Raw genomic sequence first — 25737 nt, forward strand, 5'->3', positions numbered from 1 at the left:
AAACAAAACAAAAACACCTGAGGAAATTTGAAAAAAAAAATGTGAACGTTAGTCAATAATAATGTATCAATATTGGTCTATTAATCATGACCAATGTACTATATTAAAATAAGGTATAGCAACAGAGGAAAGTAGGCTATGTGGGAACTCTGTACTGTCTTTGCAACATTTTGTAAGTCTAACACTATTCTAGAATGAAAGTTTATTTTAAAAAAGAAAGAGAAAGAGAGAGAGAGAGGAAACTAGGCATTGGAGGATAACTAGCAGTTTTTCCTCCAACCCCATACATGAGCCATCTCTTCTCTTTATATCCCCAAATCCAGAGATGGTCACACCAGAAAGGGCCTTTGAGACCACGGCTTGTCCCCCAAAATGAGGGAAGGAAAACGTAAAGAAATCTCCAAAGAGGGTTGGCCTGTTGTTACCCAGCCAACTGGTAGAAGGGCAAGAACCCCCCGACGTCTTGACAAGGGGCCAAGCACTCCCCCCACTTTCCCACCCTGGTGAGGGAGATACCTCAGCACAGTGGAAGCGGCTCTGCCGTTAGCTGTCCTTGTAACAATGGCAAGTCACCCCATCTCTCTGAGCAATGGTTTCCTCACCTTTAAAATGGAGATAGTGCCAACTGCCCGGCTTATCTTCACAGCACTGTTGTGAGGAGTGAAACCCGTACAAACATCTGGCATTTCTATGTTCTAATAGTCCAGCGGGGACCTTTTGACGCACTGAAATTTGTGACACGGCCCAAGAGACTTGACCCAAACGTCACATGTGTCCATTCAAACACATAGGCGGTATCGCCTTCCAGAACCGGGATACAAAATCTGGTCACGGCACTTTTCTTTGTTTCTGATGAACTGCTGGAGGCTTGCTGTTAACAGGATCTTGTGGTGTCTCTCTCACACCTCCCTGCTCCCCGATCAGCCGTCCAGGAAGCCTGGATTCCCACACAGCCCCACCAGAAAATACAGGAGGCCACTCAGGCCACCACCCTCTGCTTCTCCTAGCAACACGCTGTCAGTCCTGTGGGCTCTGGCGGATGGTACCGATTCCTTGGGGAACACTGCCTTGCAGATCTGCGCAGGTCTGCCAGGCTTCTCCGAGGGGGGACAGTGCCGTTTCCTCAGTGCTGACCCCAGCGAAATCTCCCACACCTGTGCCCCTACCATGCAGCGACTCTTGCCCAGCTCTTTCCATTCACATTTTTTGGGCACTGGTTAGCCTCCGAGGCACTGAGCTGGTTTTGGTTCCAGTGTCTACTACCTCAGGGGTTCAGAACGCCATTCTTCTTTCCCTCCAGAGCTCCGCCTTTGGAGTTCAATTGCTTTGCTTTTTATCTTAAACCCTCAACACTCAAAATATTCTACCCCCTTTCCTAGATATTGGAGCTACTCATTCACTTTCCCTTATAATAAGCTGAGTTGGGTACCTCCGGGGTACCTTACATCCCCTCTTTGGAGGGAAATCCTTTGGGGGATGTGATGCCACTCTCAGGGATGCAAGGAGACTTTTTAGCATCCGTGACTGAAAATATAAACCCCTCAATGGGAGAGAGAGAGAGAGAGGAAATTGTATTATCTGGCAAGGCATTTTACCACGAACAAACAAAAACTAAACTTGAGTGCCTAAAATTTCCCAAGCATTGGGACACTGGGAATCGAGAAATTGACCAGTGTTCCTGCCTCAAGAAGGTTAGAGCCAGGAGGGGAAACAGATGATTGCCACGCAGTTCGCAAGTATCCTAAGTGGCTCTTTACTAGAGGATATCACGCTGACACGAAGGAGGGGCCCCAACCAGTCTTGCAGAAAACAGTGTCCCGCCATCACTCTAGGTCCGAGAGGGTCTCCCCGTGGAGATGGCTCTCTGGGCCTGGGAGATGGTCACACTGAGCTCTGGGTTTCATGTGGAGGAGAGAAGGACAAAGTGTGGGGTCTCCTCAGAACTAACATTATGAAAAATAAGCTCAATATGACATCGGATGAAAACAAGAAAAAGGAGCGTTTCTTGAATGAGTCTGAACTCTCTTGGTTGAAAGTGACAGAACTTGAGTCCAACTGATTTGGGCCAAACAGAGAATTAGAAAGATACAGGACCACAATCAGGAATAAGGGCAGGGGCCCAGGAAAAATCTGAAATTGGGGTTTGACCACCACATGGCTCTATTCCTCTCTGAGAGAGGCTTCCTTTTCTTTCACAGATTGACTGCCTTCACATGCTGGGGACCACAGCTCAGAAAGCTCCTGGGGTTGGCATCCAGGGGCCACCTCCTCCACAAAGAGGTACACAATATTCTCTCGTTTCCAGTTTAGAAAACCCCAGGGGAAGATGCTGCTTGACGTGGTTTGGGTCAGTGTTCACACTCAGACCCATAAACCAGAGCCAAAACTGAGTGAGGAGAGAGTCATGCTACCCAAAAAAAAGCCCTTGGGGACTTGTTGGTGTCAGTCTGAGAGGAGAGAAAACTGTGAGCCAAGAACCACCCCAACAGTCGCCTCCTGCTGATTCAATGCTCAGAACACCCAGGACCACAAGGTGGATTTGACTAAGAAATTGCATCCATTTTTATCACTCCGAAGTCAAACCCCTAACCACGCTCTGAAATACTGCCTCAGACGGGCGAAATCTCTGTAATTACAAGCATACGGTAATATTCTCTTCTAGCCACCAGGAAGTTGACTGGAGTAAATAAACAGGAGCTGTTTGCATTTAGCTAGCATTTTGCTGAGGAGACATTGAGGGGATGGGCGGGGGACTAGAGACCGGAAGAGACAAGGTTCAGCAGCTGCCCTCAAGGACCTTCCGGCTCCTGGAGTTACCGTGGATCTCAAGTGGATCTGGAGTAGGTTCCTGGGAGGCCACCTGAGAAGGGGGCTGGGAACCAGGGTGGTGGTGGTGGAGGATGAGCCCTAGGAAGCCGAGCTCCTGGCTTCCTGCTTCTAGAGCATCGCCTGCCTCAAGGGCTCTGTACATCAGATCTCATGTAAAATCATGTTTGTAAAAAAGGTTCTTACATCTTTGAAGATGTGTGAACACTTACAGCTATAGTCCAGCTGCCTTGTTCTGCTCCTGGAGACCCCGGGGTCCAGGAGATCTGCTTATTACATGCATTTAATCCTCACAACCATTCCAAGATCTCTCTGGTGAAGGCAAAAATGAATGTGGAGCCTTTCCTCCTGACCCCCAGGCTACCAGCCCTTGCTTCAAGTGCATAAAACTGCCAGATAAAACCACAGCCGAGAGTCCACATGTGGAAATTCAGAGAAGAGAGACCATTCTCTTGAATTGTTGTCTAATGGCGTATCGACTAGCCCGTCGTGTAGACTGAGGGAGAGGCAGACGCGAGGATGAGAGGAGGGGAGAAGAGAGCTAGCATGGACGGGACAGCGCCCCAAGAATGGTGCAGGCGAATGATGTGCGGAGGAGCAGGGCCGAGAAGTGGGCAAGGAGAAGAGAAGGAAGGATTGCAAAGGAGAAGGGAGAGGGAGGAGAGGAAAGAGGGGAGGGAGATACAGAGGCCAGACCTGCCCGGAAGTCCCAAGAAGTACGCTTGGGTGTCTCCCTTGCCTTCATGCCACAGATTGAAGTCCTGAAGTCGCCGATGCAACATTTGCTCGGGAACTCGTCATCAGATGCTTTCACGTAGGTTAACGTGACCGCAAAGGCACACGGAGAGTTTCCGCGTGCTGGGCACTGACTGAGCTCGGGGCCAGACAGAATGTGGGGAGCCCGAGGGGACTCACGTGGTGTCCCCGCAAGCCAATATCCTATTGACCGTCATTTGCTGAGAAGGGGAAAAACCGATTTGCGACGAATATAATTCACGTATGTCTTTCTCGATGTTAAAAACAAGAGAACTATCGCATGCACCGAAACATTTTAACTTGATTATAGAGTTGCCTTCCATTTCACTTATTTTAGTCCAAGAACCGAATAGTATTTCTTTCAAAGCACAGAGATAACTTATATTGATAGAGTTACAAAACCTTGTTCAAATTTTGCTTAAAAACCTAATTTCTCTGACTTTCATGCTGCCAGAATGCTTCCCATGTTTTTGTTCTTGTATTCTCGCAAGATTCTCTAAGTCAAACAACTGCCTGGGAAGCCTGGTATCGGGACTCTGATTTAGATAATGGCATAATTCTCCAGAATACAGCCACAGGCCTGGCATTATTTTCAGCTGCCCACAACTGCTGTTCTCAGGGTGGGTGATGGCAGCTGGAAACGCAGCAACACTGGCAAATAGGGATTTTTTTTTCTCTCTCTGAAGGATGCTATCTATTCTAGCAGGATAGGATCAATTCCATGTAGCCGGATATATCAGGAGCATGCGCAGAAGGCACCTTACTGGCACCACGCTTATCGTTTACTCCAGGGGTGTCTGGTGTCCCTTCCCCACACCACGCCCTTCCCCACGGGCAGCTGCCTTGATGGCCCAGCTCTTAATCTGGCTTTGGCTGCTCCAACTGTTCACAAGTATTTAATGCTCCCAACAATGCTAAGAAAATAAGTCATATTATTATACCCATTTTACAGATGAAGAAAATGAGACTTAGATTAAGCAACTTGCCCGAGGACAAACCGACCGGAAAGCAAAGGAGCCATGGTTAGACCAGAACTTCCAAGCCTGTGTTCTTACGTACGTCGTTGTCTACTGACTCCTCTAGAAAAGGTAAGCACGCCTTTCACTTATATTCGTGTTTTCGAGTTTCCGCCAAAATGGCTATTTTTGACCTGAGACCTACAAACTCAGAAGCACTGACTGTGGGTCAATCATCCCACGGAAGCAGTGTGTGGGTGGCAGGAAGAACACTGGTCTAGAAGACCTGCTCTGTGCATCATGGTACCTGACACATAGTAGGTGCTCATCAAACACTCGTGAAATTGAGAACCACAAGTCAGTATGTACGTTTGGCCATGCCTTTCTCCTGGATGTTCAAGAGGGCACTCTAATTAAAGACCCCACGGTTCACGCCAGCATCTCAGGGGCTGCAAAACAGCTCAGTGTAGCATCAGAACTTCCCACCATTTACTGAAAACCCATTAAACTTCCTTCCGGTATAGAATTTTGGGGACAAGGATAACGTAGGAGCCTTTTGCTCAAAGTAGCCTCTGCCTTTAACTGCTATTTTGCTCAATTTGTCTTAACTTCTAACTTTGTCCCAGAAAAATCCCAAAGGAAATGAAATTAAGCTGTTTCCCAGATTCGCTTTTCAAAATTAGTCCTGGGCTGGCCTTCAATACTGCAAACACATTCTGTGTGGCCACAAGGGAGGACTGCATAGAATTCTTGGACCAACTATGAAGCTTTGGGGGCCTGACAAGCTGAGAAAGTGCGAGAAAAAATGACACAGGTGGGTGTTTTGCGCTAATTACTGCCTGTCTTGCTGGTCTGTCCAGAGACCGCCACCTCTTTCCCTTGCCCTTTGGTTTGTCCTCGCCCTTTCCTGCTCTTGGAAATAATGTCTATTTGCTGCCTCTGCTTGGATTTGGGGCTGGGTAAAGTTATCCACAATTACTAAATCAGGCCAAAGTTTTGCACAAGTGCCCAGGGACCATCGTCAAAGTCCCTGCAGTTTCCCAGTCCACATGGTCCCTCTCCATGGAGGTGGGAGGTGGCAAAGTTTTTACTTGACACTGTGGCCGCCTGCTGGGGTGAGTCATCCCTTTGGAGAGCCCATCTGTAAATGCTAGACTTCGGCAAGGACTTGGTTTTATCGTTTTCTTGGGAACAGAGGCGTTCAATTTTAAATCTGCATATTCATCATTCTGGAGAAATAAACACGGTATGAAACTAACTAAAAGATTTAATAGTCAACATTTAATAATTCCCCAGTCATATGCGGGACAAGATTTTGTTCTGAGGAGCTTTAACACGCCTAGGTACATAATTGTGCAGGCAACATTCAAGAAGGCTATCTTTCTTTCCCACAATAGATTTTCTTTCATTCTATGTAGGTTTTCAACAGATTACCCCCAAGAGGAAAATCCTGCCTACTCTGTCTTTTCCTTATAGTGCTGCAGTCATGGTGTTTTAAGCATTGCTGGGAATTTCATTTGTATCTGAGTCTGTCTTATCTTTTCATCCTTAAAGTCATCTTTTCAATGACGTTCTCTCTTTAAAAAATTTTAATGTAAACTAGAAGAACTACACCAGACGTGAGTCTTCATCTCGAGGCAGCCCTCTGTTTTGTTTCTTAGCCACACAAAGATTGCTTGGGCCCTGGGAAAATGTAGTCTACTGGTTTCAATAGAGACATTGAGAGAGGAAATTTTAGGAGTCAAACATCCTGAAACTTCCTGCCAATAAAAACGTGGATTTCACCAAGGCTTTAAAAAAAAATGTTGAAAATTGGCGGACTTGGAGGCACTGTCCATGACCAAATTACATAGGTGCTAGTCACGAATGCCACTTCTTTTCCATTATACAAGAAATCAGCACACTCTAAAGCAATCCCTCCTGCATAGACATTATTCAGTAGTAACAAGTCCCAATGTGAAGATCCAGGTTTCCTTCTGTCTAATCATATGGCCATTTTCCCAACTGTTTCACACATGCTAATGGAGTGTGGCAAGTAAAACACATTTGGCTCCATATATGCGGTCCAACATGAAATGGCTTCGCAACCACGAGGCCCTAATCATTTTTCTCCTAATCTACCACTGCTCTAGGGGGCTAGTGTCTTCCCTGTCATGAGCGATTTCAGTGCGCTGATCAGGCTGGACTTGACAGATTCTTTATCAATGTCAAGTGTCTTTTGTGGTTAAGTCCAGTAACGCTAAAACAAAACGCCTCATAGATATTAGATATATGGTGGCATTACAGAATTCTCTTGCAGGCAATATTTTTTGGTCAACCTATGAAAAGAAAAATGGAGTGAGGGCTAAAATCAAAGGAAGAGGCAGCAAAAGTCTTGGCAGTTATTTCTGTGAAAGTCAGACAATGTGACTGACATGGGGCCAATCACTCTCCCCTCCTCCACCCAAGTTAGAATAGAACAAAGAGAAATTGCCAACAAAGAAAGCAATGATCTAGGGGGAGGGGACTGAATCTCAATAGGTTTTTAATTTCGGGAAAAAGAGAAATATTGCAGAAAAACATGGGACCCCTGCACAGGCACACACATACATCCATAAGTACATGCCTACCTTTATCAGTTAAAATCATCTATTTTCCCCATGAATTTTTCTTCTGACTTGTGAAGTTAATCTGTGAGGCATCACTGACATCACCAAGTTGCCCAATATCTCACATTAGTGCAAACTGGCTTAGAAAAAAAATACAATCCAAGCATCTCTGAGTACAATAGAGACTCTGATCCTGGTGACGCTTGCTTTTGGTAAAAAGAGTTTACAGTGCTGTCTATATTGTGTCTTCTCCAGCAGTCTAGCTGTGACAACTTCATTATGAAGAATGTTCGCTTTCTCAGTTCGTAACAGCGGCTATTCTACAAGCAAATTTTGAAAGACCCTCTCGTAAGTGTACAAAGTGAGGCCTGCCAATCCCCTCTCCCCCCACATAAAGAAAATGTCCCAACCACTTGCTAAATCTGGGGTGAATTGTGTTAAACGGATGTTTCAGAATACCACCGTCTGGAATAACATGGGCTACAAAAAGCCTCACTGTCTTTTAGAAACCTGCAAGCCAAGAATAATGACATTCTCATCAAAGATGCAAATGGACGGTAGAAAGGGCTGCTCCGAGTGTTGTGGGTGCTAACCTGGAATTGTTATCTGTTACGCGAGCAAATCCGGAAGTTAGTGCAAATGAACTCGACAGACTGCACACCCCAACTCCTCAGCCATCGGCTGCTCTTCTGAATTACACAGTTAGAGGCTAAAGCCATTTCAATACTTTATCTGATTCTTTTTCTTTTTGCACTAATTTAGAAAGTTGGTTCTTTAATGTAATTGAACTCACTGAAGCTAAAAATGTCCAGACCTTTTTAATAAGGTACCCTTCAATATTAAACTTTGGGGTCTGTTCTCTGCCCAAGGAGCACTTAACTCCCATTAGCACTAATGGCAGTTGTACAAACATTGAGTAGAAAATATATATCTCTTTGTCTCTTTGTACTGGGCTCCAAGTCGGGGAGGGGGGTAGGAGGGAAGAAGAGGAAAAACAACTTCGAGACTGAATAAAAGAGGTAACGTTGTTGGTTCATTTACAGAGATGAAATTAGTGCTGGGCACCCCCAAATTCCAGGGAACACAGACTATTAATAAGTGAGATGAGAAAATTTCTAAATCATTTTGAATAATACCCAAACCATCTTTCCCTGAGAAATCTGTTTTCCCTCCATCCCCAGCACATACATTAGACCCATTTTGCACTTGTTATGTACATAATGATTCTAGACAACATAAGACAATTTCATGATTTTTTTCTTATCATTTTTACTTATCTACCAGCGAGCCAATTTATGCAGCTTAAACCATTGCTAAAGAAGATGCATCAAAAATTGTCTGTAATCATTACGAATAATAGCGCAAAATGTTCACAAGAAGCTGTTTTCTTATCATATTTTCATTAAAACATCTTTTCACCTGCTTTGCTTTTCCCACGTCTGAAACCTGCATTGTAATCAGTCTTATTAACTGAGAACATAAATATGATTTATTATGGTCTGATAATGGAAGCTACGTGGACCCAGAGAAGGGCTATATTGTCCTTTGATAAAATGGCTCTTTTCTCTCAAATGGAGAGCTCTATCATGAGAACATGCAGAATGTAGTGAGTGATTATTTCCTCAGGGTGAGTGATGGCAAAACCCGACAGAAAATCTTCTTGTTGACCATGACAGCCTCAGAGGGTCCCCAAACCTCCCCGAGTTTGACAACCTGCAGACACTTTTGATGAACTGTATTCTTCTGTCAGAGACAGCCTGTCTGGGAGGAGAAAAGAGACCTTTATTGTCTGATCGGCTATTATTGTCTTGATCTTTTATAAGCAATCTCTAATGCACATGAATATAATATCCTTTCACACAAGTGCCAAGCATAATAGAAATGTAGTTATAGGACCCTCCCCCTGGTTATGTAAATGTCCTTACACCATAATTAAGAGAGATGGTTGGTGACTGATAGGGGAAAGAAAGAGTGATCAAACTGTTTTCGCATTTCTCCCTATTTTAAAGACCTCAACCCAGGGTAAACAGCATTACTGGTAGATGCAGGGAACCAGGTTATTTCGAAGTCTTAGCCTAAAAGGAAAAATAGTTTTGAATTTGGTATTGGTGTTATATTTTTATTAAACATGCAAATGGCAGCTGGTTTTCAGCCAAAGTGATTACTATGCTGATATGACTTAGAAGAAAATGAGTATGTCTCTCAAAATACCTGGCTGAGGGTTACAGCAGGAACAAAGACCTATTAATAAGGAATGTACTTGCACAAATGGGTCCTCCAGTCCAAATAAAGTTCTCTAATAAATTTCCCTCTTATCCATTTCCAGGAGCCCAAATATGGCAAAAAAAATTTTTTTTTTCAATTAACAAATATATTTGCAGGCACAACTCTTGCAATTATTGGGCAATTAAATCTACTTCTTAATGTGGCCCTTGGGAGCCATCTCTATTTCTGAACTGTGAAGGATAGTTCTAGATGGTGTTTGTGTGGATTTGGTGACAAAGGTTTTCTGATCTTCCAGATCAAATCCGACCAGACTTGCCGCAAGCAGGCCAGCCCATGGAAGCCAGTGGCTTGATGCTCAACTTCAGCTGCTGACAGAAAGGAGAAAAAGACATCACCCATCCGAAAAATTTTAATCCCCCAGCAAAATACAATACTCAATTTTTCATTAACCTTCTGACACCTGGACTCACAGAGTATCCCCACACTAATCACTAATGGGTTTTGCATTACCAATTAGTGTAGCAAATTCTCCAGCATTGGTGCCAAAGGGTTAATCATTAGTTTCACACCACTGGGTGGTCAGAGTTAGAAGAGCAGCCCCTGAACCCAAAAGAGTGGAGAGTGAGGGGCTGGGGGGTGGAGAGAGCTCTCATTATCAAGAAGAAACATGCAGCTCATAGGCATTGACCTCCATATCTCTCTCCTGGCATCTTGCCTCAAGGTGGATTTAAGTATTATACAAGTATGCACGTGTGCACACACATGCATACATGTTTAGACACAGTTCTGGGCCCAGAACAAATCACCAACCTAGCCAGTTTCTATTGAGTCTGTCCCATCAAAGGTAGATCAGGCCAGAGGAATTCTCTCTCTCTCTCTCTCTCTCTCTCTCTCAGCACCTCTGTCTATTTGCTTCTCTAAGCAATGACTTTCCCATGGGAATGAAAAAATTTGCCATTTCAGAGGGAGCTGGGTTTTGAGAAGTGTTTGATCTCTCTTAAGAGATACTTCTCTGAAGTTCTGCCAACCCTCGATTATCTGTACAAATGAGGCTTACAGAAAGTATGGAAAGATTCGATTCACAGATAATCTTCAAACTCCGGTTTGGTCTATATTTTAGTTTCTTTCTGAACAAATTGTACCAGAGCAATTAACAAACAAAACTGATTGGATGTTTCCTTTCTCCTTTTATGGTCAATTTTGTGGATGTCAGCAGCATGAGGAAATTGTCAAAACACTGGCAAAGAGGACAGAGGAAAGGGAAGAAACAAAATACCCAGATAGTCTGCAAGCTAGATAATCTGCTCCTGAATAATTGAGAAGAATCTAATTTCAAAGATAATAAAAGAAGGCTCAGAGAGCAATTCCATCTTGAAAATGCACAACCCCTTCCCCCTAACCCCAAAATAGCCGGTAGGAAAACAAATAAGTAAACAAGAAAACCGCAAGAAAAATTTGAACCTACTGTCCCCATCCACATTTTCCCTGATCTAATCTACATGTGTTCTAAGTTAAATTATATTCTAAAGAGGGGCAGGGCGGGGAGGAAGAGAAGGAAACACAGAAGACACTTCTCACTTGTGTCCCGTCTAGCTGTCTTGCTTTGTCGTCAGGTACTGAAAGCTAACACGGTTGCTTTCAAAACTATATGGTCTAAAACTTCTGAAAGTGACCCACTTCCACACTTCTCTCTCCTCTCTCTCTCTCTCTCTCTCCCCCCCTTTTTTTTTTAGAAAACCCAACATTCAAAAAAAAAGAACAGCAATGACTCAGCACTTTAGTCCCAAAGTTTTGACTCCTTACACACACACACACACACACACACAAAATGCTTATGCGCATTTGAAACTGAAATGGGAAACTTTGCCACACTCGATTCTCCACGGTGCTTCCACTCAAAGCCAGAATTTAAAACTTTTCAGTTAAGGGAAGAAAGACTCTTAATGAGCCTAATCATGCACATTATTTTGGCTGGAATCATTGACTGACTGCACTTACTTAGTTCTGCTTTAGAAATGAAAATCTAATAAAGTAACTGGCAGTTTAAATGTCACAGAAATTTTCTCCAACATCCCAACTGGAATTGTGAAAACAGGCTCAAATTCCTCTAATCTCTCTCTCTTTCACCTTCAAATGCCACTCTTCTAAACCAAACCATTTCCTAAGAAATAGCAGAACTCAGCTGGGTTCAGAGGTCGGGGCAAGGGTGGGGAGGAGGAAGACTCTTTCTTCAAGTTGGAAGGGATTTGCTTTTTTCCACACGCTAAGGCAAGAAGGACCGGAATCTTGAGGCTGGGAGTGTTCTGCCTCTTGCAAGGGAATTCAAAGGAGTCATTGTATTTGATACTTTGCTTCCCAATTGGCCTCTGACAGCAACATCAGAAGCAACAGATACTTCAGTTCTACATCTGGAAAGAGGCATTTCTTTTTACAAAGAAAAAGAAAAAAAACCACTCCTAAAGACATTGAAGCCTAATTACTCTATATCCCATAATCTTAAAGATTGAGATCTCTCTGATACTATGTGATAACCCCTTGAGGAATGGGAGCAGCTCCATTAGGACTTGAACAGATAGCATCTCTATACTTTCCCCTCTATAAAACTAATATTCAAAATAAATATACTGGCTGGATGCTTTCGTTTCCCCTGCCACTGAATTGTAATGATCTTTGTGCAGGGTACAATACCATTTATTAAGGTATCAAGTAGACAATAAACTCTTCACTAAAATGTAACAGGGATTTTTGTACAGGACTAAATGTTCAAGGAATCAGTTTAGGCTAATCACTGGCCCACTTGCTTTTCAAGAAGATGTATGCACCAAATCCTCATATTTATGATGGAGCCTTTAGAGTTCTGAATGGTGCCGAATGGTGCTTTAGAGTTCTGAACGGTCTATGGTGTAGACCATACCATCATAAATTCATGCTAAGGAACAGAAAGTATTCTGAGCATCATGGTTACTACAGTCATGGTGGTTGGGACCACTACATAATATGCCCTGGAAGAAATATCCCCCATTTCTAGGGCTGCTGTGACCCAGAGATGAGCTAAAGAAAGGAAAAAAAAAAAGAGAAAAAGGATGGTAGTAGCAATCTGGGAAGCACTGAGGGAGGTACAGGAGAGAGGGTGAAGCAGGAGAGAGGGCAGTAGTTGGTTTATGAAACCATTGGCAAGCATCATAAGAGAACAACAGACAGCCACTGAGAAAGCATCCATTCCCAAATTTTAGTTATACGTGAAGACACCTAGGTAATTTTGGTTGTTCTGTCAGCCAAGTCAAACCAGGCCTCTCAGAAGCCAATGGAAACGTCTCAGGTTTTCTCATTCTGCTATTCTGATGGAAATTAAACTTGTAAATCAATAACAAGACAGAACCAACTCTGTGTAAAAGCACTACTCCTTTATCCTCTATTCTCCAGCATTCTTGCCCAAATGATTTAAGATTCCCAAAGGCAAGTGAAAAGATTTAAGTTTGAGACTTGTTTGTAAAATTTCAGCTTAAGTCTCCTATTGAAAGAACATTGTAAAGTAGACATGGAGGAAAAAAAATGTATGGCACTCATACACTCATGGGCTAGTCCTCAAAAACTTTTGAAGTGACTGACATGGGCATCCCAGGGGAATCTCGGATTATACACATGACAAACATCAACAGACTTCTCCAATTTGCCCTTGTTCATCCTTTGCTGGCTCTCCTCCACCTCTGCCCTTCTCCTGGGCGTCTTTTTTCCTTTTTTTTTTAATGTATGTCATCTGCTATTCTTTCCTCTAGATTTACCATCTGTTATTCAGCTTTATTTTTTCCTATTGTATATTTCTGTCACAACTTCTTTATTTTTATTATCCCACGATAAGCACTGCATTCCTCTAGACCACATGCACAACACTAAAGAAGTCCTCCAACTAACGATATTGATTCCCATTATGGAGACAGCCACTTTCCCCGGCTCTCAGTTGTCTTTCTCACTCTACCAGTTAAGACTTTCCACATCTTGAGCAAGATTAAGAAACGTGTGCTCATTGCTGGCCCCTTGCTGGTGCAGAAATGATGATGTTTGCTGAGAAATCTTGAAAAAAACACCAAGCAAAATGAGAGTATGACATTCCCAGCTAAGATCAGAACCCATACTTGGGAAGAGTGTCATCCAACCCCTGATTCTTGAACCTCAATCCTGAGACCCCAGGAGCACCCAGTGCATCCATGTTTCTCAAAAGACTTCAGTCTGGTTCTTGATTCTTAACTCCATACCTCTGCTTACTGAAAAATTAGACTGAAACCTAATTTGGGGCAATCTCATTTCCTAGTGACTTTGCAGTCACTTACTCTTTTGAACACTTTTTTTGGGCTTTGCCAAAATCCTGCATTTTCATTCACTCCATTGTAAAGGCTTCTTTTCAGCTATAAAGACTTATGTCAACAAAGAAATGGAAAAACATTCCATGCTCATGGATTGGAAGAACAAACATTGTTAAAATGTCTATACTACCCAAAGCAATCTACACATTTAATGCAACTCTTATCAAAATGCCGCAAGCATTTTTCACAGAGCTAGAGAAAACAATCCTAAGATTTGTATGGAACCACAAAAGACCCCAAATAGCCAAAGCAACTCTGAAAAAGAAAAGCAAAGCTGGAGGCATCATGATTCCAGACTTCAACTATATTACAAAGCTGTGGTCATCAAGACAGTATGGTACTGCAACAAAAACAGACACTCAGATCAATGGAACAGAATAGAAAACCCAGAAACGGAACCACAACTATATGGTCAACTAATCTTTGAAAGAGCAGGAAAGAATATCCAATGTAAAAAAAAGACAGTCTGTTTTCAACAAATGATGTTGGGAAAACTGGATGGCAACATGCAGAAGAATGAAACTGGACCACTTTCTTACACCATACACAAAAATAAGTTCAAAATGGATGAAAGACCAAAATGTAAGACAGGAAACCATCAAAATCCTAGAGGAGAACACAGCAACCTTTTTGACCTCGGCTGTAGCAGCTTCTTACTAGACGTGTCACTGCAGGCAAGGGAAATAAAAGCAAAAATGAACTATTAGGACTTCATCAAGATAAAAAGCTTCTGCACAGTGAAGGAAACAATCAACAAAATTAAAAGGCAACCTACAGAATGGGAGAATATATTTGCAAGTGATATATCTGATAAAGGGTTAGTATCCAAAATCTATAAAGAACTTATCAAACTCAACACCCCCAAACCAAATAATCCAGTGAAGAAACGGGCAGAAGACATGAACAGATATTTTTCCATAGAAGACATCCAGATTCCTAACAGACACGTGAAAAGACGCTCAACATCACTCATCATCAGGGAAATACAAATCAAGACCATGATGAGATACCACCTCACACCTATCAGAATGGCTAAAATTAACAACACACAAGAAACAACAGGTGTTGGCCAAGATGTGGAGAAAGAAAAAGAGTTCTGCACTGTTGGTGGGAATGCAAACTGGTGCAGCCACTGTGGAAAACAATATGGAGGTTCCTCAAAAAGTTAAAAATAGAACAACCCACGATCCATCAATTGCACTACTAGGTATCTACCCAAAGGATACAAAAATACAGATTCGAAGGGATACTTGCACTGTGATGTTTATCATTATCAACAATAGCCAAACTATGGAGAGAGCCCAAATGTCCATTGACTGCTGAATGATAAAGGAGATGCGGTATACACACACACACACACACACACACACACAAAATGGAATATTACTCAGCCATCAAAAAAATGAAATCTTGCCATTTGCAATGATGTGGATGGAGCTAGAGTGTGTTATGCCAAGTGGAATAAGTCAGAGAAAGACAAACACCATATGATTTCACTCATATGTGGAATTTAAGATGAACACATGGGAGGGGGAAAAGAAGAAGAGAGAGGGAAACAAACCATAAGAGGCTCTTAATGATAGAGAACAAACTGAGGGGTGATAGAGGGAGATGGGTCAAGGGTTGGGCTAGAAAGGTGATGGGTATTAGGAGGACACTTGTTATGATGAGCACTGTATATAAGTGATGAACCACAGCATTCTACTCCTAAAACCGATATTGCACTGTATGCTAACTCACTAGAATTTAAATAAAATTTCAAAGGAAACAAAATACAAAAACTTCTAGGAGGGTGATGTCATTAGAGTGATAAAGAAAAGAACAAAGGCAGAGATTGTATCTGCTTGGTTTACTGATGTACATCCAGTACCTAGAGCAGGAACTAGATCATAGTAAGCTAAATCAGTACCTGTTTAATGAACATGCACGAGTTGTTCATGAGCGTGAGGGACAAGACCAGTCTTAAAGGAGGAAAGGATTCATGTTTGTTGAGAGGGTAAATAAACTTCCATCCTCCCCCACCTGAGGATTTAATTTTTCTTTAAGATATAACTGACAAACCATAAAATTCACCCTTTTAAAGACTATAAATCAGTGGTTTTTAGTAAATTCACAGAGTTGTGCTACCATCCCCACTAATTCCAGAATATTTTCATCATTTCAGAAGGAAATCCCACACTCATCAGCAGTCATTTCCCATTCCTCCTTACCCTCAGCCCCTGGCCACCATACCCTACTCTTGGTCCTCATGGATTTGCCTATTCTGGATATTTCAAATAAATGGAATCATACAATTAAAAAAAAGACCTACATCAATTAAAACTATATTTTTCATCTTCTTGGAGGCTTCGCACTGGCAATTGACTGTGTGATTCCATCTGCCATGGTGAGTGATCTCTCAGCCATAATCACAGCCTCAGGAGCACATCATTCCCAGCACCACATTTTTTTTTTTTTTACAAGTGTGAAAATATTAAAGCAAAATGTTCTGCAACAGAGTATCTTCGTGTGCTAATCATCCAGTTTAAAGTTAAAAAGGTACAAACCTCATTCATGTGACAAAGATTTTAAAAAGGAATGAAATCAAAAGTATGGGGAGGAACATTCTGTCCTGGGACTGTCATTCAGGTGCGGTCAGACAACTCTTGTTGATTCCTGCTCATGGAGGGAGCATTAGCCAGAAAAAGCCAAACCTTTAGATTCCACTCTTACACAATCTTTTCTGGGACTACTGACAGCAGAATCCAACCAGTGAGAGATCATCTGTCCCAATACACAAATGCATGTCATCTGATGGACACACTAAGGAAGCCTCACAAAATGAGGTGGACGGACAGTAGAGAAAAAGAAAAATCACAAGTCGAGTACCCCACACTGGGGAGTCCAACAGTCATGATGACATGAAACTCAATTCAAACCACATAAACATAAAATGGCAATCTCTTGCCCATGTAACTGGGAAGCCAAGATGAAGTCTAGCTTCAGATGTGGCTCACCCAGGTGCTCAGACAGTGTGGTCAGAAATCGATTTCTTTTTCATGATCTCTTACCTCTACCTCATTCTGTGTTAGTTTTAGTTTCAGACAAGATTTTTTCTACCTGGTGGTAAAGAAAGTCATCAGCAGCTCCAAGCTTACACTGACCTTTACCAAACCATCCTAGGAAAAAATACATATACATGTCTATTTCCCAGAAATTATATCAAATCCACCAAAGGACTCTTAAGAGTGCTACTTGGATCACTTGCTGATTGAGAAGCCTGACCATTTGACTGGCAGCCTTACCAGAGTCATGAGCAATGTGGGTAGGGTAGATCTCAAGGAAAAAAGGCTTTTATCAGAAGAAAGAAGAATGGAGGCTGAGTAGTCCAAGGCAGATGTCCTTCAAGCAATGCTTTTCCTGTCACTTTGAACCTAAATCACTTGTGAGAGCCTTTGGCTCTCATTAGCCTCCCCCGGTCAATGGGAAAGTAGTGCCTCACCTTGCTCCAAGTTGCTGCAGCTTTTTTTGTTTTGTTTTACTTTGCTTTGCTTTGCTTTGCTTTTGTCTGAGAACAGACTTCAGCACCTTATGAGCCCCAACTACATGGATGAATAAGATCTACTCAGCAGCTTGCAATGATTCCTTTATTGCCATTACCGACCATCATGTAAATAAGCAGTTACTGGCTTAAGAACTCACCATTTACTCAATAACCCTTGATGGGAACTATGATCCCTTTACACACTGTTATAGAAGTACATAATTATAGACTTTTCAAATGGGTATTTCTTTTAGGCATTTGCCTATAATAGCTTCTTCAAAGCTGTTAAACTTTTTTCATGTGAAGACCCAATGAGAAAATATTTAGTTCACTCCTCATTGACCTAATAGAGAACAAACTCATCTTTAAGATGGTGTTAGCTTCCTGCCAAGAACACATGGACAGCCTTGTAAAAAAAAAAGGTCTGGCTTGGGCTATTTGGGAAATCACATTGCTATTAGGTCATACTCACCTCGTTTAGTAATTAAATATTGACACTAACTCATCATTGGTCATTGTTTCTACAGTCCTTTCTAAAGGAAACCTTGTCACATCCACTTGTCCTAACTTTATTAATATCTAGTGAGGGTCCTATAAAAGTAAAAATCCAGGTAGATCCCCTGACTTCAACCTATTTATTCCATTACTGAAACACAGAGCATAATTCTTTTTTTGTGTGTGAGTTATTGCTATTAATGTCAATTTATTTTCTCAGAGGTTGTTGGGGTACAGTGACCACCACACTATACAAGTGCCAATGCTCTACTAAAGAAGCAAAGAAAGATCATAGCTAGGAAAAGGATAAGCTGGGACCTATTCAATGGTGTTGAGGTTGCTTTCCGCATGAGAGGGTGATTGGGCAGTAATGGTGGCCCAAACAGGAAGCAGCTGTGCTGTAGGGAAGGCTCTAGACTTCATGGGGACTCTAGAGCCTTGGGAAAGAGCAAGGTCTCAGGAGCCTCACCGACATTGTTGACATCTCAGAGAAGACGAGAATGGACCTCAGATTTAGAAGAAATAGGCATTACTCTACACAAATTGATTTAACACCTCCCACAGTCTCTAGAACAGGAATAACTTGAGATTTCCAGAGCCATGCCCAGTGCCAACAGGTCCGAGTCACATTTGTCCCATAGCCCCCAGTGCATAAAGGAGCAGAGGGCTCACCAGCTTCTTCTAGTTCAGAGCATAATTCCTAATTAATGGACAGTAAGTTTTTTAGGTGTATTAAATAAATTGGTCCTACCAAGGAAACCACAGAGATCATTGAGAGATACCTGCTGAGGTCGTGAGCTCAATAAAATTCTGTGATATATGTTGCAGTGCAACCCACACGTCTAACGCGATCATGATATGTAATCTCTATCACATACAAAAATTACTGGCAAACCAGGGTGCCCGGGTGGCTTAGCTGGCTAAGCATCTGACTTTGGCTCAGGGCATGATCTCACAGTTCGTGTATTTGAGCCCCACACCGGGCTCGGTGCTGACAGTGCGGAGCCTGGAGCCTGCTTCGGATTCTGTGCCTCCCTCTCTCTTTCTGCCCCTCCCTGCTCATGCTCTGTCTCACTCTCTCAAAAATAAATGAACTTAAAAAAAATAGAAAAACTTATTGGTATATCATGTTCATTCAAGTGGGTCTTAAGGATATAATAGTGAAGTTTAACTTGCTTAGTTCAAATCAAGACACTGCCAAGTGTTCACAACTCTAGGTAGTGCTAGGTGCTAGGCTAAGTGAGGGAGATACAAAGGTAAAGTTTATTTTCTTGCTTGCTTACTTACATCAGGATTTTATGTTTACTAGCCCCATGTCCTAGCATTCTCACTCTCTCCTGTCTTCACCACTTAAAACTTCTCCCTCAGTCTCAGATACATGCAGCTCCTTTTTCAGCTTTCTACCTATGCATAAACAGCTTCTTCTGATTAGAATCCCCCTCCTTTCTTCCACCTAGACCTTACTAAAATGCCATATCCTCAAAGAAACTTCCCTAATTCATCTAGGCAGAGCTAGCCACATCCTATCTCTGTTTCTGAAGCACATTCTACAAACACCCATTTGTACCATATGCATTTGTTTATATGTTTTCTCCCTAGTATACTTGTGAACTCTGTAAGGGTCAAGGTTATGTCTGATTCACAGCTGTCTCTTTAGGACCCTTGCAGAGCACAAGGTACAAACAAGTCTCTAGTAAAATGCTGAGTGATGGTCATTTATTTGACTGCATTCCTTCTGCAGAGAAAAGCAATGTTGCGCCCACTGAATTTCTGCTGTTTGGGTCTCATAGGCTACTGGGAAAAGAGATATAGAAGCATAAACAGGATTAGATGAACTCAGTCAAGGCTGTTAGAGAGTCAAGAACAAGCAACGGGTGGGAGGGGACTTGGAGGTATGAGGGAAAGAGGAAGGAAGAGTGGGAGAGAGGGAGAGAGAAGTGGAGAGAGCAAGTGAGAAAGATGGAGTGAGGCATTACAGAAGCAGAAGGATGGCATTAGCTGAAGGGAAGATGAATGGAGTGTGAGGGAAGGAGAAATACTGGAACTTTGAGGGGAAGGAGCTTGGGGGTGGTGTGAACTGCAAGGGTTAAGACACAATGACGCCATGTCAGAAAGGGAGGCTGGAGTAGGACCGAGAGTTTGGATTGCCAGGATGAGCAATCTGCATTTTGGACTCGGCAACGGTGCAGAGCTGAGGAGAAGAGAGAGTGACATGGAAGCCTCTGGTTCCACCTGGGCTTTGGTAGACCAATGAGGAAGCTATCAAGACTTGGTCTCCAATGCTGCAGAACCAAAAACTCACAACATACTCTGCAAGAATCTAATCTCTCAGTTAATTTTAGTGAAACACAGGTCATCCTGGATGCACCCGATGGGAGAACAACTTGCTGGAGATCAGTCCTGGCATTCAGTTGTCTCCAGATCCTCAAGCATGCCAGGCACTTGCTGAATCCTCTGCCTGGGACTCACTTATCCCTGGGCATTCTCATGGCATTCCCTTCCACCATTAAGGTCCCTGCTCAAATATCATCTTCACAGAGAGGCTTTTCCTAAGTGTCATGTCAAAACAGCGCCCCATCACTCTACCCTTTTGTCCTGCTTTATTTTTCCTCAAAGCGCTATTGACCACCTGACATCATATTATATGTCTATTTGTCTATGCCCTTATTGCCTATATTCTCCAATATAGGGATTGTCAAAGTTTCTATAAAGAGCTAGATAGTAAATATTTTAGAATTTGTAGGGCATGTTGTCTCTGTAGTAACTACTCAATGCTGCCATTGTAGCATGCAACTAGTCATAAATAACTCATAAATAAATGAACATGGTTATGTCCCAAATATCTTAACTTTTAAAAATAGGCTGTGGCCACATTTGCCCATGAGTCATAATTTGCCAATCCCTGCTTCACTAGAAAGTTCCATGAGGTCAGTAATATTGTTGATCTTGCTTACTTGTGGATTTCCAGAACTTGGCACATAGTAGGCACTCAGTAAGTGATCTTTAAAGAATACATGAATGAACGGAGTCCTATGGAAAACAGAAGTGTAGGAATACTACACTTGCGTGAATGTATATATATTCCCTTTGTGATGGTTAATTTTATATATCAACTTGGTTGGGCCATAGTGTCTAGAAATATAATCAAACATCATTCTGGATGATTCTGTGAGAGTATTTTGCAATGAAATTAACATTTAAATCAGTGGACTCTGAGTAAAGCAAATTGCCCTCCATAATGGAGTTGGCCTTACCCAATCAGTTGAGGAACTGAAGAGAACAAAAGAATAACCTCTCTCGATCAAGAAGGAATTCTGCCTGCAAATGGCCATTAGACTTGAACTGCTGTATCAATTCTTCCTTGGTCTCCAGCCTGCTGGTCCATCCTGCAGATTTTGGACTTGCCAGCCTCCGTTATCATGGATTACGCAAACCAGTCCCTTAAAATACACACGCATGCGTGCACACACACACACACACACACACACACACAGATACACACAGACTCATCCTATTGGATCTGTGTCTTTGGCTAATAAACATAAATATACAGCATATTGACCCCATTGGCAAAGTAGGGAACCAGTTGGTTCTGTAGAACTGGAAGACTTCAGCTCAAATCATTGTCATATCAGAGCTTTCAGGGATGCCCTATGGTCTTCAGGAAAACATTCCTCAGGACTAAAGAACTTTCTGAGCCTGGTTTCCACTCATCTCCACTTCTACATCCAGTCAATTTGGGTGTGCACTGTACATGAGAGCCATATAACACTACTCACAGCTCCCTGGAGGTCAAGCTCTGTCAAGTTTCTAAGCCTTTGCATATGCCATGCCCTCTGTCTGAAATGCCATCCCACTACATTTTCAGCTGGCTAATTCCTATCCGTTCTTCCACAGTTCCCCTTGAAGCCCCCATAGGAAAGGGGTAGGTGCCTCTCCATGTTGATTTGCTTCTTTCCCCCTAACTGGCGTGAGCTCCAACCTCCTTGAAGGCAGAGACTCCCTGCTCATCTCTCTACTTACCTCTTCCCACTGTCAGTCTGTATCTGGCATGCAAGGAGGACACTGATTGGCAAAGATCAAGAAACAAAATATTTTAAGAAATTAAACCAAGAATAAGACAGTGTTGCTTACTTGTGATCTGTGAAAATACAGCTTAGTATCACCCAAGGGAGATGCAAAGCCAAATTCTAGGGGTATTAAGTATCTGTTCTGGGGGGGAGGGAGGAGCTCTGGCTGGGCAGAACTCCTGGTGACTTAAAGGAAGATTGCTCAGAGTGAACACCAAAGGGGATAAAATACTGCATTGTCCTCTCAGCTCCATACCATCTTTCTTCCCAACTTCTCAAAACACTAATGAGGTGGGAGTGGGGTGGGAGGTGGAGTGATTAAAAATAGCCAGAGCCTGAGTAACCACTTTTAGCTCTCTCCCATGTCAAAAATGTTGAACTCTAACTATGGGAGTAATTTGGGGGCCCTTGTCTTTTCACAAGACATGAATAGAAACATGGGATTTACTTTATAGCAGTGAACAGGCAACTTAGCCGAAACACATCTGATCCATGAAGGCAAGTTCGTCTGGTTGACAGGAGCTCTCATTAGCATGAGTGTCCTTAGTAGACGGCTGCTAACTTGATTGAATTTAGTTCCATCAGATTATAAGGCCTCCCTATTCTATCACTGACCTGCTCTAGAACTTTCACGCTTCTGCTTCGTGCTTGTATTTCTCACTACCTCAGTTTCTGCATCTGTAAAACAGGGAGAATAATTCTTGCCACCTGCCACACAGGAGGGTAATGCAAATAAACAAGGCAGCATCTGCAAAGCACTTTGCATTTCCATTACTTCCTCTTTATGAATCTGAAGGAGGATTATTATTACTGAAAATGTCAGCTATCATCTGAAAGGCTTATTTCAATCAAAAGGCTTTCTTGAGGAACATTTCATAAAGGAAAAGTGAAAGCATGCACATTCTCCTTGGAACTATCATAATTAGTCCCAGTAACAGTTGGGCCATTTTTTCTTTCAGTTCATTTATAGTCAGATTCTACAAAATTGAAAACATCCAACATCTGGGCTGAAAAACTTGTACAAAGCCAGAAAGCCCCCCCCAAATGGGCATGTGTGGGCTTCAGTGACATAGGAGCCAGATGTACTTTTTGCCTCAACTACTCTTTTCAACCTTTAGGAAAAAAAGTTACAACTGAATTTTCACACTTACAAAACCCTTGGTTTTCCTCTCTATTTTTTAAAAGTATCTTTTCTGATTAGTCATGCATTTAAGACTCTCCCCAAATAATCAGAAATCTCTAGAAAAGGAATCTTCTAATGAATGTATAAAAGCATCTGGGGCTCCAGTTTTAACATGCAAACTTTTACAGGGACAAATAATAGTTAACATTTATTGTCCCTACATTTTGGGCAGGGCCTGTTTTAAGCACTGAGCAGGTATCATCTCATTTAATCATTGCATCCACTCCATAAAGTAGGTACTATCGTCTTCCTCATTTCATAGGTAAAGAATCCAAGAAACAGGTAGATTAAGTAACTTGCCCAAAGCACCATTGGTACAGAAAAAAGCAAGGTATTTTGGTCATTTCTTGATGTTTCAAAGAAAACTTTACTTACTTCTACCTAAATACAGCAAGAATCTAAGACAATCTTTGATATAATAAATTTTCCACAACCAGATTAAACCACACTCATTCCTGGGAGGGGCTGCTCAGAGCCTATCATACAGCTCCCGGAGGTCAGATGGTTTGGGCTCCAACAAACAATGCCAATGGAGAATGTGCCCCTGTTTCTGCCATCTTTTTTGATATTCTAGGGGAAGAAAACCACACACGCGCACGCACACACACACACACACACACACACACACAGTAACTTATTTTAGCTATTTGCTGAAGGAAAGCAGTCTTCAATTCCTGTTGTTTGCAGCATGCCACCCAACAGCATCTAGAAGCTTCCTTAGGGAAGCAGGGGAATTTGCTGGGTTGCCAAACAGCCTTAGAAAATCTGCTGGGAGACTCCATCAAAGGGCTTTGTGAACAAAGATAAAGAGAGCACATTAGCGTTGCCTTGTTTCACAAAAAAAGGAACACACACAACAAAACTTGATTACAAAATCTCATTTTACAAACTCAAGGTAAGATGCACCTCCCTGGGGCCATGGCCCACCCCCCCATAGGGTTCTTCCACCATGTGCTCTCTAAGTAAAGACCTGAGTCGACTCCAAGGGTTGGGTTAGATAAAACCAGAAGGGTTTATGTGCACAGCATTTAACTTTAAACATTTCTTCATGGAAATTTACAATGCACATAATTTACATATTCAATACCAGTGACAATTTACTTCTCCCATCTGAACAGGGCTTTCAACTATGCCACTTGAACTAAATTAATAAACAGTAATTACAGAATGTTGTGTGAGCTAGCTGTTGATGTTGAGCAGATTCTAATCAACACCTTCTTTTAAGGGCCAATTAAAGCTGAATGTATGCAATATAAACATCTTCGAGTATTTAGACATGAACCGCAGAACAAGGTAACAAAAAAATTAAAATGTGAACAATTAGACTAGGGATGAGCCAGTCAAACCTTGAGAGATGGACCCTTTTCAGCCAGTCTCTAAAGTCATGTTAATTTCTTCAAATGATGAGAATTTTGTGAAATGGGGAGGGGCTCCGAGGACTCCTTAGGCCAAACCCCATCCGTTTTGAGATTTCTTCAACATCTTGTATTATTTTCCATATGCTTTAAGTTTCATGGCATTTCTTTTTAAATTGCCTCAAACACTTTTCTCCTTAATTCATGTGCATCTCAGCGAAAACTTAATCTCCATATTTCTGACTCATTTATGTATAAATCATCTATGTGTTATTTGGTATCTAAGAAACCTCTCCCAAGGCCCCTTCCTTGGCCATCCAGGAGCTACACAAAACAGAGTATGCCCCAGGCCCCTCTGTGGGGGATTTCATCCCAGATAAATAGAACATATACAAATTACTGAGGAAAGGGATTAGGAGCCATGCGGAGGAGGAATCAGACAGCATTTCAATCATCAATTGTCCTCGGAATCAGTTGCCTCTGCTTCCTAAGATGGCAGCATCTGGGGCTGGCTTCATGGCTTTGGGAAAGAGAGTAAAGGGAAGACGTTCTAGTAATGGTAAAAAGTTCCGGATAATGTACAGAACTCCAATAGTGACCAATCTATGTGGTAGTGTATGGGTTTCTCCAATAGCTGGGAGAAAATGGTAAACTTGCTTCTTCCAAAATAATCATTTCAAGGGCTGGAAAGGGAGCAAATCACCCATAGATGCCACTTTATATAGAAAAGATGGCATCCCTGTGAAAAGTCTAGGATGAGCCTAGTCTGAGTGGATGCATGACAATGCAATTATGGGCTTTCTGACCTGTAACTCTTCGTTTGCTTTCTAACTTAGCCTTCAAGGCCATTCCTCGCCAGTGCCCTGCTTCCCTTGGGCTAATTGGCTTTTTTTTTTTTTATATGAAGTTTATTGACAAATTGGTTTCCATACAACACCCAGTGCTCATCCCAAAAGGTGCCCTCCTCAATACCCATCACCCACCCGCCCCTCCCTCCCACCCCCCATCAACCCTCAGTTTGTTCTCAGTTTTTAACAGTCTCTTATGCTTTGGCTCTCTCCCACTCTAACGTCCTTTTTTTTTTTTTTTTTTTTTTCCTTCCCCTCCCCCATGGGTTCCTGTTAAGTTTCTCAGGATCCACATAAGAGTGAAACCATATGGTATCTGTCTTTCTTTGTATGGCTTATTTCACTTAGCATCACACTCTCCAGTTCCATCCACGTTGCTACAAAAGGCCATATTTCATTTTTTCTCATTGCCACGTAGTATTCCATTGTGTATATAAACCACAATTTCTTGATCCATTCATCAGTTGATGGACATTTAGGCTAGTATCTAAAATCTATAAAGAGCTCACCAAACTCCACACCCGAAAAACAAATAACCCAGTGAAGAAAT

General features: G+C 42.3%; 1 long non-coding RNA gene across 2 annotated transcripts; it reads left to right on the top strand.

The window, feature by feature from the left end:
* Positions 1 to 4405: 4405 nt before the first annotated feature.
* LOC124515965 (uncharacterized) lies at positions 4406 to 9801 on the top strand. 2 transcript variants are annotated; one of them, XR_006962948.1, is made up of 4 exons: positions 4406 to 4670; positions 5165 to 5352; positions 7382 to 7474; positions 9648 to 9801. It is a non-coding gene; the product is annotated as an uncharacterized LOC124515965 (long non-coding RNA). The 2 variants fall into 2 exon arrangements; XR_006962949.1 differs by having other exon boundaries at positions 7385 to 7474.
* The last annotated feature ends 15936 nt before the right edge of the window (positions 9802 to 25737 follow it).

This window comes from Lynx rufus, unplaced genomic scaffold (genome assembly GCF_022079265.1).
Source record: "Lynx rufus isolate CCGP_SWC_20201006 ecotype Redwood Valley unplaced genomic scaffold, mLynRuf1.p SCAF_2, whole genome shotgun sequence".
NCBI classification, from domain to species: domain Eukaryota; kingdom Metazoa; phylum Chordata; class Mammalia; order Carnivora; family Felidae; genus Lynx; species Lynx rufus.